This window comes from Ochotona princeps, chromosome 27, assembly GCF_030435755.1.
Source record: "Ochotona princeps isolate mOchPri1 chromosome 27, mOchPri1.hap1, whole genome shotgun sequence".
Classification (NCBI taxonomy): Eukaryota; Metazoa; Chordata; class Mammalia; order Lagomorpha; family Ochotonidae; genus Ochotona; species Ochotona princeps.
This window is the reverse complement of record NC_080858.1, coordinates 26,502,103-26,515,828: the sequence shown is the minus strand read 5'-3', so window position 1 is coordinate 26,515,828 and position 13,726 is coordinate 26,502,103. Positions and strand designations below refer to the sequence as shown.

General features: G+C 41.8%; 1 protein-coding gene across 3 annotated transcripts in view; it reads right to left on the bottom strand.

Moving 5' to 3' along the window:
* Nucleotides 1-13,726, bottom strand: part of TMEM117 (transmembrane protein 117) — a 269,877-nt gene that overhangs the window by 67,779 nt on the left and 188,372 nt on the right. The gene's annotated exons all lie outside the window — the stretch shown is intronic.

Genomic DNA, 13,726 nt, shown 5'->3' with positions numbered 1-13,726 from the left:
AGGAAGCAAAACCAAGAGTTAGTTTCCTGACAAGATCGTCAAAATTTATAAAGCTTTAGTTAGACTAAGAAAAAAGGAGACAGACTGAAGTAAAAAGAGATTTATTTATATTTATTGGAAAGGCAGGCCAGATTTACAGAGAGGAGAGACAGAAAGATCTTCTATCCGCTGGTTCATTCCCCAAGTGGCCACAACAGCCAGAGCTGAGCTGGTCCAAAACCAGGAGCCAGGAGTTTCTTCTGGATCTTCCACGGTGGTGCAGTTTCCCAAGTCTTTGGGCCATCCTGTGCTGCTTTCCCAGCCCACAAGCAGGGATCTGGACGGGTAGTGGAGCAGCTAGGACACGAACTGGCATCTAAATGGGATCCTAATAAATGCAAGGGGAAGATTTAGCCATTGAGCCATCACACTGGGCCCAAAAACCTTTTTTGACAGAAAAAGCATTTTTTTTAAAAAATAAAGATTTGTTTATTTACTTTGAAAGTCAGAATTACAGAGAGAAAGAGATCTTCCATTCACTGGGTCACTCCCCAGATGCCAGAGGACTCATACTTCTTAGCTTCTAATCTCAGCTCTTTGTTTCTATGGGGACAAACTATATTCTCTGCCCATAATTTATAAGGTTGTGGTAAAATTCAGCTGTGGAGATGTTTATAGAACATGCAGACACCTGGGGTATACCAGAAGGCTCTAGCATGTGCTAGCTATTGTTGCTCGTGGAGTTTTTCATGAACAGTCTTGTTCATGAAATCACATGTCATTTTTGTATGGTTGAAGCACATCTTTATCCATTTCATTGTTTCTGTTGCTTTGCTGGTGTCTGGCCAGACTTCAGAGGAGGCGGGAGAGTCCTGGTCTTCCCTCTGACACTGCACAACACGATGCCCAGGCTGCAGCCGCTTCATTTGTACCAAGAGGAGGACAAATCTGCTCTCCATCTCACAGGAGGGACCTTCGAATGGCCTCCTCCCTGCCACGTGTCCCCCACATTTCTACTCTGCCCTGAGAGCAGCAGGTTGAGGCTGGCAAGGCAGCTGGTCCTTCCTTCACCAGCACCACTGTAGGGAGGAGCTTGGCTCCCAGCGTGAAGTGAGCAGGTGGCAGGCTTCAGTGAAAATGTACTAGGTTTTGCCAGCTAGAGCGACAATCCACAAAGACAACAGAGAGGAAGGTAGTCATTGTATTCAAAAATCAAAACCAAACTCTTGCAGGAAAACCCAGATCAACAGTTTCCGATGGGAATTGGATCACCACACACACACACACACACACACACACACACACACACACACACACAGTCCTTGCTATCCTTTTTGCACATTCTCCAACACTAAGAATCTTCAAAGTCTGGAAAATTATGAAATTGAATTAGCAACATTCTAGAGCCTTAAAAAGAAGTTCCAATCATTGAGTAGAAATGTTACAAAGCATTAAAAGGTCCTCTTGGGCCCGGCGCAATAACCTAGTCGCTTAAGTCCTTGCCTTAAACGGATCAGGATCCCATATGGGCACCGGTTCTAATCCCGGCAACCCTGCTTCCCATCCAGTTCCCTGCCTGTGGCCTGGGAAAGCAGTTGGGGACAACTGTTGTGGATGGTTGGGGAATGAATCTATGGATAGAAGCTCGTCTCTGTCTCTCCTCCTCTCTGTATATCTGGCTTTCCAATAAAAATAACTAAATCTTTAATAAAGCAAAGTCCTCTTGCTCTCTAAAAGGTCTATGCGATCGTCCAGGGCATAAAGGCAACTTCACTAAGAAACCCAGAGCTGTGCCAGGTTCCAACAGGCAAGGGAGGGCAGGCAGCTTCTACTCACATACGCACGGCCCTGGCTACGTATCATACACGAAGAGTAGCAGTCTTTCTATTACTTTTCCTTGCGAGAGACATGATATGCAATGCTAAAGAAGGGGCAATACCACTGAAGGCAGCTCCATGAAATCACAGGTCACCGACAGGGACACTGACCTTATTTCCTGCCCTTAGAGACATTGTGTCAGGCAGGAAGTGGTTACCATCCTAAGCGCAGAAGCAATTTCATGTCTTTAAAATGACAGAAGGAATTAGAGGAAATAAATACAGGGAAATATTAGCTTTCTGAAACACTCTGTTATAAGTGAAAAGCAACTCTGAATTTATTTTGCCAAATCATTAACTTGCCCAAATGAAAGTACTATCTATTTCAAACACCAGGCTCTTGAAATGAAACTTTTAACTGTGAAGTTATAAATGCCATTATCTGTTTGTGACATAGCAAAAGAGAAGCCTTAGTCTTACACAAAGCACAATTTCAACAAGGAATTGCTGCACAGAAATAGAAGAGGGATTTACATACATCATAATCGCATTACTCTTTCTTACCTTACTTCTTTTCATTAGGTAATTGCCTATTAATAAGACAGTAGTATACTGATCCTGAATCCTAAGCAATAAAAATAGTGGTAGATCATAATAATTCAACTACTACAGAAGTAGTTGGGTACAGTTCAAAAAGTTCATGGAAACATGGAATTAAAAGGCAAATTTATTATGGGGTAAAATGATTTAAAACCTGTCCTTCATTTTTTTCATAGTAATGTTTCTTTCCATGAAGTTAAAAAGAACTTGTCGTGCATGGATTTCAAGACCCCCTGTAGACATGCAAAATGTATATTAGATTATAAAAAAAAACCTGCATACATATTTTTTGAAATGTATTGTTGCTTTTGGTGTGTTTTTGTAGTGGTAAAAAAGCATCTTTAAAAACTTGCTGAAAAAGTCAATATACCAGTGACACCTATGTTCTAGTCATGCTGATGTTTTCGGTAAAGAGCCAAGAAAGAGATCTCATAATCACAACCTTAATTAGTCAAGAAAGGGGTAGCATTCAAACACAGGGAGACCTAACTCAAACACGAATCACTCTGCTTGATCCAAAACTATGTGAACATCGCAAAAATAATTCATGAACTGTTGGTCATTACAAGCCAAAAGTCTGGATTTCTGGTGTGATAGATATAATATTTTTTGCAATGATTGAGGGTTTGACCTGTTTTGTCCTGCATTTTCTCAAAGGTTTAGAGTCAAAGATTTTGATGTTACATATGCATATAAGCGATGTGGTATGATGGGGAAGAATCATATTTAAAATCCAAGCTTTAAAAAGTAGCCCAACTTACATAACAGGACTTGGTATTCAATCAACCTGCTGTTGATACTATGACACTTGACTTAAAAAGGAAAGCCACTGCAATTTTGCAAGTTTTGTGGCAAATTGAAACCCAGGAGTCTTTGAAAAAACTCTGTATGTGTCAGAATGTTTAATGGTGTTAGGAACAAAGTACCAGAGTGAAATTCAATTAAAACGAAGTCCACAAGCGCTTCTGAATGCAGTTCTGCACTAGCTAGCTCTTTGTACTGTGAGATTCTTCTTACTGTAATTCTCCATTGATTTGGGTGTGACTTACAAGATAATCACCCTTGCTCCCAGCGAGAAAATGACCTTTTTGAATGAAATGGCATGTAAACAGCCCATGTTTTTACTATTAATAAAGAGACCTACGTGGACTTTTCAGGAAAGAAACATGGATGGGGACTCAGACAGACGGGAGCAAATTTCTCTAGAGTTCACTGCTCTGGGACACCCAGCACCTGGGACGTGCCAAGCTACTAAGACAATGAACTGTGAACTTCCGCAAGGAGATGCCAGCTCACAGGGTTCACATGGCACTCTGCACCTCTCCCAACAAGACTGCTTGCTGCTCAAAAAGAACCAAACTAGGCTCCAAACCCTCTGCCCTTGTCCAGAGAGGATCAACTCCTCCTCGCTCCTCCGTCAGTCATCCCTAAAATTAAGTTTCATCCATTATAACTGTCTCCTTGTCTTCATCAGACTCTAAAATCCTAAAACCTAATATATTTAAAAGATAGGAAACAACTGCATCGAAGAGATACTTTCCTCACCATGCTCACAACATGAAATCAACCAAGGCACCTATCATCAGACATACAGATAGAAAACAGAGTGTGTACACAGTGCAATACTGTTCAAATTACACAATGAAATCCTGGCATTTGCAGTTTCATGGATGGGAAAGGAGGGAATCACGTTAAGTGAAAGAAGCCAAACAACTCGTGTTCTCCTTAGACGTGGGAGTTAAAACACTAAGCCCACAGACCAGTGGGCTCACTGTGGCAAGGGGACTGAGCTGCCATGAGCATTGCCTGCACCCAGAACTGGAATGCGGCTTCAAGTCTCGGCTACTTTGCTTCAGATTCACCTTCCTGCTGATGTGCCTGAATACTTGGGCCCCTGTCACCCACGAGGGAGACCACATGGAGTTCTGGTTCCTGGCTACGGCCGGGCCCAGATCTGGCTATTAAAAATCATCTGAAAAATGAATCAACAGAAGCAAGATCTCTCTCTCTCTTTTCTTCTTTTTCTCTTTTTTCTTCTTCTTCTCTTCCCACCCCACCTCTCTTGCTTTCTTGCTCTATCAATTAAATAAAAATAAAAAAATTAAAAACACATGCAAAATATTGCAAAATAGTTGTGACTGCAGGCTGGGAGGGTTTGGTGAAGTTGAGTTTGCATAATGGGTACTACATCAGAGTTAGATCAGCGCTGAGTTACTACAGTTACACAACATGGTGGGTGAGCACCGCTCACAGTAACTACAGATATTTTCTCAGCAACAGTAGAGAGGAATGCCAAGGCTCCAAAGGAAGAAAATCCCAAAGGAGGGGAAATACTTATCACTCTGACTCGACCAGTACACATCGTATTTCAGTACTGAAATATGTAGTTATTGTTAATAAAATGTATTGTTAATAAATAAATATGTAGTTATTGTTAATAAAAGTTATATGTAGTTATTGTTAATAAAACAGTTCTAAAAAGAAACTTAAGAGACCTACTAACCAGCCACATGTATGCAATTCACTGCAATAATTTTCACCTTCATTTTAGCTATTGACATCTAACTGAAAGATTAAAAGTATATACTTTCATCGTGGATCGAAGCAACTGGGTGACCATGGTCTTTTCTAAGGACACTGGATGACCATGGTTTTCTCTAAGGACTTGGGAAGAAGTAACGCTCGCAGTGGAGATGCAAGCCTGTGCACACACCTGCCTTCACTGCCACAGTGGGTTTCCCACTGGAGGGTGTTGCAGGTAATCAGAGGATTCTTTGAAACAAGACTGAGCTAATTCCCCGTCTGTGAATGGGCACCTGCATCTTTTTTCTTCGCAACTCAAGAACCTGAGCTGCAAGCTGTTGTGGCAAACAGGGCTCGTGGAAGCAGCCAGTTCCAAGACAATCCCACCTCACAATAGCAGTTTTTGCTGAAGACAGCGTATGTGTGTGTGTGTGTTCCTGAATGAGCCAGTAACAGATGGAGTATTCATGGAGTAAGAAAAGAGGACATCAAGAAGTTCTCTCCCACCAAGAACTCTGCTTGGAGCAAATACAAAACACAGCAACAGATGACAGGAAGGGACAATTTCTCTTGAAATCACATTTCAGCTCGGGTGAAAGGAGTCTATACCTGCATTCTGTAGTCTGAGACAGGATCTGAGGTTAGGTCCAGAAGAGGCTCCACAGGTGCGAGCTCGAATGCAGGGCAAAGCAGAGGGCTTTGTATTGCGCTTCTCGCCCACCTCAACCAGCATCCACCTGCCAGGAGGGCAACGCTGACTGCAGAGCCCACACCTGGGCAACAGACCTGCACAGCAAGGGTGACCCTGCACTCAGCTGGGAGCAGCTGGGGCACAGTCATCAGGGCCATTCCTGGACAGGAGAACTACTCAGCAGGGGTGACCCCATTGCCACCACCAGTGCCCACGCTGAGAGCAGCTGGGAAGGCGCCCACTGCTGTGACACAGTCAGCAGTGCCTGGAGAAGGTTGGCTTGGGGCTCGTGTGTGCTCCAACCTCATGTAATGGCCATGGTGGCTGGTTTGGGAAGAGACTTGTGGCTCCTGCCCGCACTGTAGGAGATGACTACATGCTCTGGTGGGCTTCCACCCTCCCTCACCAAAAAGCAGCACTGCTACCTGTGGGCCACACCACAAAGGACTAGATACAGGGAGTCTAGCAACACTGACTTGCTAATGCTTCTTTTTCTCCTACTTCAAAAAAAAGTGTGTTTAATTCTGAAGAGGAGTGACTTTTTTAATAGGGTCAATGCTATGGCCTGGGTGCATACAGGCACATTTAGATGATTTTCTTTGCTTCATTCTGTGAGCACACAGTTAACTTTGGACTGACTGTCGTGCGTCGTCACCGTGCCTAACACCAGCTTGCAGGAGTCACCTCAGTGTAGGGAGAGAAGCACCTGCCCGGCAGGCGAGGACCTTTGCTCTGAGTCCTGATTCAGAGCTCCTCTTGCTCTTCTCAGGCAGTTTCAGCTACTGAGAAACAGCTTCCCTTTCTCCCCGCTGGGGCTGTGATAAGCACATCACTCCATGCCACACACTCAGAGGGGAGCCACTTAAGGCACACACGGGGTGTTGCAGGGCCTGTCCCACAGCTTGTTCTAAAGCAGCAGGCTCAGCCCTTAGGGGAGACACTCTACCTCACATCTGTAAGAAGCTGTGGCCCGACGGGAAATGGGCAAACACTTCACAAAGGAACAAACCCAAATGGCAAATAAACATATGAAAAAATGCTCAAGTTCCCTGGCAAAAAGGGAAATCCAAATTAAAACATCAATGAGGTACCACCTAACGCCAGTAAGACTGGCCCACATGAATAAAAACACCAACAACACTTGTTGGCGAGGTTGCGGGGAAAAGGGAACCCTACTCCACTGCTGGTGGGGCTGCAGGCTGGTACAGCCTCTATGGAAATCAGTATGGAGAATATTCAAACAACTCAAATTCAACATACCGTATGATCCAGCAATAGCACTCCTAGGAATATATCCAGAACACTTGTTTTATGAGAAACCAACATGCACTCCTATGCTCATAGCAGCACAATCAGTAATTGCAAAAACATGGAAGCAACCAAAATGTCCATCAACAGAGGATTGGATAAGAAAGCTATGGTTCATCTACTCCATGGAATACTACTCAGCTATTAAAAAAAACAAAATGCAGTTCTTTGTGGCCAAATGGGCCAGACTGGAAACCATAATGCTAAGGGAAATGAGCCAATCACAAAAGGTTAAATACCACATGTTTGCCTTAATTTAAGATGATATGATGTTATGTATAACATGCTATGTTTTGAATGTTATATGTTGTGTATAAACTAAAATTGAAGTATAGGTGAGGTGGTCACAGAAGGTGGCTTTTACTTTTAACATATTGGTTACTCATTACTATGTCAATTAATTCCATAATGATGTAAATTTTTGCTGATGGTATGTTGGAGCTTTCAATTGACTGGGATGATACTCTGCTGGCTCTGTCTTCAGACCAGAGAGGGTATACCTAAGAAGCCGTTGAACTTGACGGGACAATAAGATGCTGGACTCTATGTTTGGTATACGCTTGCAATGGGGGAATCTCAACTGAACTTGAGCTGTGGTTATGCAACAAGGTGGAGGAATCCACCATGGTGGGAGGGTTTGGGGAGGGGTGGGGAGAACCCAAGTATCTATGTAACTGTGTCACATAATACAATGTAATTACTGAAGTTAAATAATAAATAATCAAAAAAAAAAAAAAAAAAGAAGCTGTGGCCCGGAGAGGCTGGGAAGACAGGACACTCCAGGGAAAGTCAAATGCATTTGCACTGAAAAGCTTTCCATGCAGAAACAAAACACAAGACACAAAGGGGGAGCCCAATGTGCAAAACCGAATGTTCTAGTCCAACATTGTGACACCTAAGCAGGAAAAGCTGACGCTGATACAAATCCCATATATTCCAAGTCTATCACAACATATGATCAATATAAAATACCGATTTCAATGTTGCACACTTTCTCCTGCTGCAACCCAGACAGCCACCACTGCACATCTCAGCTCGGACAAGGAGAGCGCCGGGCTGCCGCAGCGGCTCCCAGGGGCTCCCACACCACAAAATGCAGAAAGAGGAAACCTCCGGACAAGGAGCTGGTCTGACACTACTCAAGTCCCTGTAGCCCGGCCACACCCGCACACTTGCTAAATCTGCACATTTCCACGCGGTTCTCAAGGAAACCTGCTTTTCTGTGGAAAACTCTTAACATCCGCTTCTCCAGCTGGATTGTGCAGGGCGTCCCAAGGTAAAGTGTAATTACAAATGCTCGGCACCTGTCTTTAATGTTGCTTCAAAAGAGCTTGACTATAGATTATTTCATCTAACAATGTTGGTTTTTCTCCAATAAGAGTTTAAATAAAAGAAATGTCAAAACACTCTAATCTTATTTTTCCCTGGTGATGCTTTCATGTTAAAAATGTTTCCCAAGAATGCACACCATATGTCATGAGAGAATAAGAAAATAATTTTTTAGATGTGAATGAAACTTCACAGTAAGACATAGGAGCTACAATCTTTCGGCTCTTAAAAGAGATAGAACAGCCATTATTCACTGAACCCACATCTGCTCACATACTACAGACAGTAACAAGAACTAATGCCAAAGAAAAACCATAAATGGATTTTGTCAAACATGCTAGCATTAACAGCAAGGTTCATTTGTGCTTCGGAAAGGTTTGTTCTAACACCGGATTTTATATCACAGATGTCTTTTTCTCATAAATGCCTACCTAATGTTTTGGTTCCCACTGAGCTGAATCCAAAGTTAAGCCAAGATGAGGAGATTCCTAGGAAAAATGTAATTAAATCTATATTACAAAAAAGATGATATTCAAACTAAACTCTATCTTTCCATAAAGGTAATAAATACTAATATTATTCCCAATTTACTTAGTTATTAAATTCAAATTATTCTAAGAAAGATGATGAAAACTAAAAAGTGATGATTTCAGCACAAGTAGGTTCAGAACCATGACAGCAGAAATGCTTTATTTAAAACAGAAGCTCTATATCTTCCCGTAAGATTCCTCCTTTGTTGCTGCTCTGAAATGAAGACATGATGTGAGAAGTCCCTCCTCTCGGGGTGCAGAGACCTGAGCGTCTAGAGCCATCTAGCTTTGGGCAGCAAATCTGACCTGGAGATGACTAACGGTACTTCACAAGGACATCTCTATGGTATTTTGCCCCCAACTCCATGAAAATTCTGATTCTGACTGGGAGAGAAGGCTTGAGGTAGAAGAGAAATTCAAAATCAAATGTTACTGCAAGATGATCTCCCAAGCTTCCCATGTTCTGGGTGGCCAACCCTGATGCAAGGTGGACTCAGGGGGAGCAGGAAACCACAGCAGACAGGAAGGTCAGACAGGAAATGGAGTGAGGACTGGAATGTAAAGTGTGAGCTGACACGTAAGGGGGTGTCAGCAACAGCTGGTGTGTGGAAGCACTTGGCTTAGCCCTAGCAGACAACACGTACTTCCTACAGCCTCTCTCTCTCCTCTCGTCTTTGCCCGAGATCTTAGTCCAACCACAACCTCAGACATGGGCTATCTGGGGATTCAGTGAGGAACACTGTGTACAAACATCGGGTGGGGGTAGACATTTTCTACGCCCTCTCTTCCTTTACTCCCACCTTATAGAGCTGGACATCACTCATCAGCAGGCAGGGCTGGGGACCCCATCACACACCTGGAGAAGCAAGGGCTCTCGGTCTGAACCCTGAACTCTGTGTAGAATAGTCATACTACAGATATAGTTGTTTCTTTACATTTTTTAAGTGAGAGAAAATAAAAATAAAAATAACAAAACCCATGAGTTGCAGCAAAAACAATTTTGAAAGGATTATTGATCTTATCATTTACATTACAGTTGCCTTCTATCACAGAGAACATACGGTATTTGTCCTTTTGGGACTGACTTGTTTCACTGAGCATAATGGTCTCTATTTGGGACCATTTGGTTGCAAATGGTAGAACTTAATTATTTCAATGACTGAGTAGTATTCCATAACAGTAAATGTACCACAGTTTCTTTATCCTCTCCTCTTTGGACGGGCAGCTGAGTTGTTTCCATGTCTGCTATTTTAGATTGTGCTGCTATAAATATTGGATTACAGATGCCTTTCTCATATGCTAGTATTTTGTTACGGATCTTTGCATCTATGTTCATGAGGGATATGGGTCTGCAGTTCTCTTTTTCTGTTGTGTCTCTATCTGGCTTTGATATGAAGATTATACTGGCTTCATAGAATTTGGAAGGATTGCCTCCCTTCCTCTACTGTTTGGAAAAGCTTGTCGAGAATTAAAGTAACCTCTCGAAACCTTTGGTAGAATTTAACAGTGAAGCCATCTGGTCCAAGGCTTTTCTTTGTTGAGAGGGCTTTAATTACCAATTTGATTTCAGGCCATTTTATACGTCTATTTAGATTATTAATTACCCCATAATTCAATTGCAAAATTGAAATAGACTGTATGTGTCCAAAAATCTATCCATTTCTTATAGGACTTCTGATTTTTTGGCATATAGTTGCTTGTAATAGTTCCTAATAATTTTCTGTGTGTCTGAGGTATCTGTTATATTTCCTTTTTTGTCTCTGATGCTATTGATGCATATCTTCTCCTTTCTTTTCTTTTCTTTTTTTTAAATTAGTTGGGCTAATAGTGGGGAATCTATTTTGTTGACTTTCTCAAAGAACCAGCTTTTTTCATTTTTGTTATTGTTATTATCATTTTATGATACTAACCCTAACCCTAACTCAATGTATTTGTGATCTCTATTTGACTTATTTCCTCCCTTATTTTGGCTATTTCTTTTTTCCTACTAATCTTGAGCTTGCTTTGTTGTTGTTTTTCCAGCTCCTTCAACTGTAAGATTAGCTCACTTACTTGGTGCTTTTCTAATTTCTTACCATAGGCATTGATTGAGATGAACTTTACTCTTAACACTGTCTTGTTCGTGTCCCATACGTTCCGTTTTTATTTTCATTTCTTCAAAATAGTTTCTTTTCTCATATTAAATTATTCACTGACTCAGAGATCATACAGCAGCATCATTTTCTCCAAGGTTTTTTTTGGTTTGTTTTCTTTTTCATTTCCTCATCGACACATTGGTTATTCAGTAGCATGTTATTAAACTCCATGGTGCTGTAAATCTTTTTTTTTTTAACTTTATTCCTGTTGTTGATTTGTTTTATGGCTTTTCATTTAAGGGAATGTATAGTAACTGTGTAATAGAGACTATCATATCCAGTTGTGAAGATACAATGCAGTATGCACCTCTACTTCCAAATCAACGATGGACTCCCAATGGAACTGTTGTATATATCTTGACAAAAGGATGCTGGACCGTCTGCCATTGTCTGTACCCAGAATTTCAGGACACATTTAAATAGCAGAATGACGGACTTCTGACTGCTTATGAAGGACTATACCATTGTAATACTATGGGGGAAATCAGTTGGGGAGAAGGGATTTGGGGAGGGAGTAAGGGAAATTCCACAGCCTCTGGAATTGAATCATAAAATTAAAAATAAAATAAAGGAGAAAAAAAAATAGCGCGCGACAACAACAGAGAGTGTGCAAGTCCCTGCCCAGTGGTTCTCCAAACGCTCCCAAGCCAAGCGTTGGGAACTCCATCTAGGTCTTTCCCTCGGCAGCAGGAACCTAGCAGGCACATTAGCAGGAACATTAGCAGACAGCTGGGTCAGAAAAAGCTGAAAGCAGAACCCAACACTCAAACAGATTCGAGTAAACAAAGCAATAACCTAACATCTATGCCAAGCACTCACTGACACACCTTTTGAAAAATACTCCAAAATCAATCAAATCGTCATCACATACTAGGAATGCTGGAGTCAACTGTGAAAAGATAACAATAACCCTTTGAAAAACATGATTTTTTAAAGAAGTTTTAAAAAAATTATTACAAATATTTTTTCCTCAGAAACAGAAAGCCACTACAATGAAAGCATGTATTAATATATTTTAATCACATCTATAAATTTTTCTGGGTATTTGTGATATCAAACTAAAATCTAATATATTATGTTTCTACTGGTTATAACTTTCCATAAAAAATCCAAGAGTGCACAGTAAACTTAAGCAGCAAATCTCACAGTGTATAAATCCATTTCAAGATTCACATGAAATACCCATGTATTATTTATAAGGGTAATTTCATCCTGTGATTCTGATCAAATCGTAAATAATGAGATGAAACCTAAAATAGAATTTAGCTTTATTGGGATATGTGATTGCATATTTCTTCCTTTCTTCATTTTTAAAAGGTTAGAACATGACATTTAGGGTCCACATTCAATAAAGTAGTAAGTAGTTTAAGTACAATAATGAGATTCCAGACGCTTCACCCACAGAGCTTTCAATATTGCAGGCTGGATGGGACAGCTACCAACAGATGCAGAAACACAATAGAAAACAGAAGAAATCACGGCCCTCTCAAAGTACATGTAGATTCTGTACGAATATATATCTATATACAATTCACACATACATTTAAGCATGTGTAAGTTTTGCATTGTCCTTATTTGTGTGTACACATATGTGTACATTATGTTTTTATACACTGATGTGATCACTTATAGTTTTCTCAAAACTGCCACACCCAAAGATGTCCCCAGTTGGGATTTCCAGTTGTATGACTGCAGCCGCATGTGATAAAACTAATGTGAAGCACCTCTGGGGATCCCGTGTTGTCCAGGGACCTCCAGTCAAGCCATGAGCAAGCAGCCTCCTCCACAGCCGTCCACGCCTGCAGCAGTGTGCAGCAGGAACCCCCCACAGAAAACACGCAAAGGTACACAGCGGAAACTAGAATGAGCCAATGGGAACGGGGCTCACTTTACTGCTGGGGCCTTGCTCTTGGGCTGGTCTTCATCCAGATTTTCTTAGAGGCACACGTGTGCGTGTTCTGTAAGAATGCAGTGTCCATGTGTGTTGTGAGCATGCTATGCCTGTGTACATGTGTGAGCTTTATGCATGTTGCTCATGTGTGGGAGTGCACGTGTGCTGTGTGTTTGTGCTGTATGCGTGTGTGTACATGTGCAGAGTGTGCACTTTATGCAGGATGCTGTAAGGATCTGTATGTGTACCTATGTGCTGTGTACAGCCGCACTCACATTCGTCCCGTGCATATGTGTGCTGTGTGCATTTATGCAAGCATATGTTTAATTATGTACTGTGTATATAGATAACAGCATGCATGCTCGATGTGTGCACGTGTGTCCATGTGTGCTATGAATATGGTTTTTGTAATTTTAAAGATGTTTATTTGTGTTTTATTTGAAAGGCAAATTTACAAACAGAAAAAGAGACAGAGATCTTCCATCTCTTGGCTAACTCCCCACAAATAGCAGCAGCAGCTTGAGCTGTGCCAATCTGGAGCCAGGAGCCAAGAGCTTCCTCCAGGTCTCCCATATGGGTGCAGGGTCCCAAGGCTTTGGGCCATCCTCGACTGCTTTCCCAGGCCACAAGCAGGGAGCTGGATGGGGAGTGGAGCAGCTGGGACATAAACCTGTGCCCACAAGGATACTGGCAGTGCTAGCACAGGATTAGCTTGCTATCTCACCATACCAGTACTTACATGTATGTTTTGCTCACCAAGCTTATGCACACATTGTATAAATGTGCACCTGGGTTGTGCATGCATGTATGCCATGTGTACAATGTGTTGAAACAGTGGCACCTACACTAGTGAGTACATGCACATGTGTTGTGGGTGGGACATAACTGTAAATGCTCTGTGTACAGGTGTACTATGTATGTTT